The 1344-nt window shown below is 30.0% G+C and overlaps 1 non-coding gene across 1 annotated transcript; it reads left to right on the top strand.

Annotated features, from left to right (window-relative positions):
• The first annotated feature begins 341 nt into the window (after positions 1–341).
• Trnat-cgu (transfer RNA threonine (anticodon CGU)) lies at positions 342–415 on the top strand. The gene has a single exon. It is a non-coding gene; the product is annotated as a tRNA-Thr (tRNA).
• Positions 416–1344: the final 929 nt, after the last annotated feature.

The raw sequence follows: 1344 nt of genomic DNA, 5'->3' as shown, positions 1-1344 counted from the left end.
AACATGCAGTCTCTTGACAAGTATTTCTCCTAGGCAGGCCTCTACCTCCTGTAACCTTGGACTTGATACAGAACATGTGTGGTCATCTTGTATGATAAAAGGATGAGAGTTTGTGGTGGGTGAGCATGTGTTCTACTGCTCCTACAATTGTCATGTCCCCAATAAACCCTGTTGCATCTGTGCACTATGTCACTAGAGATCTACACCAACCTTTTGTGAAATATCTTAATGGATAATTTTTTAACTCTAAGGCTATTTTCACAATTTTCTAAAAATTCCCTCATTGTACTAAACATCTTCACTTAACATAATCTCTCTACATAAAATTCAACATTCTGGGCTGGGGATGTAGCTCAGTTGGTAGAGCACTTGCCTCGTATGCACAAGGCCCTGGGTTTAATTCCCAGCACCACAAAAGTGTGGAATGCTGTCTGCATTGTCTTATAGACATATATGTTTCAAATTCATTCAAGAAGTCTTTTGGACCTAATTTTCCATTCATCTGTTAAACATTTTCTTGATAGTTTAACCCATTTATACTTATGAAATTACTTTCCCTTTGGGAATATTCTTTACTTTCTTTAGACTAGTATAACAACATGGTAGACATTTTACTTTTACTTTTATTTTTAACCTATTTATAAATCTAATTTTTATGTATTTTTATATACAGTACACTTTGACTTCTTAGATTTTTAAATCCAATAAAACAATCTCTGCATTTTAATTGATTCCATTAGCCTATTAACATTAAATATGTTAATTTTCAATTTTAGGATTAAGTTTAATAGCTTATATTTGGTGAGAATTTTTTTTGTGTGTGTATTATTGTGTAGGAGACATTCCTTCCATTATTTGTTCTCTTTTCCTCTTTTTCTCACTATTTTACATTAATATAATACCTTGGTTTTATGATTATATGCTATGTTCTTTTCTGAGCTACGACACTGTAACTGTTGTGTTTCACATTTGATCAATTTTGAATTGGTGTTTTATATCTTCAACTTATTACAATCTATCTTCAAGTGATATTATATTACAACACATACAGAAAAAGAAATTAAAAGAGTTAAAATTCTATAATTCTGCCTTTTGTATTTATGCTCTTTAGATGGATTAAATAGTCAATTATCTTTTAAAGCACTTATAATTTTCAGAAAAAAAAATGATAGTACATATCTATCCATTCCATTTGTATTTCTGATGCTCTTCAAACTTCTGTGCAGATCTCTTTATATATTTATATTTTATTAATTTCCTTGAACTTGAAAAATATCTTTGAACATTTAGGGGATATAGGTCTGCTAATAATAAATATGTTCAGTTTTGTATGTCTGAAAATTT

Source organism: Urocitellus parryii, chromosome 4 (assembly GCF_045843805.1).
Source record: "Urocitellus parryii isolate mUroPar1 chromosome 4, mUroPar1.hap1, whole genome shotgun sequence".
Lineage (NCBI taxonomy): Eukaryota > Metazoa > Chordata > Mammalia > Rodentia > Sciuridae > Urocitellus > Urocitellus parryii.
Note: the sequence above shows the minus strand (reverse complement) of the source record. Positions and strands in the feature narration are given on the sequence as shown.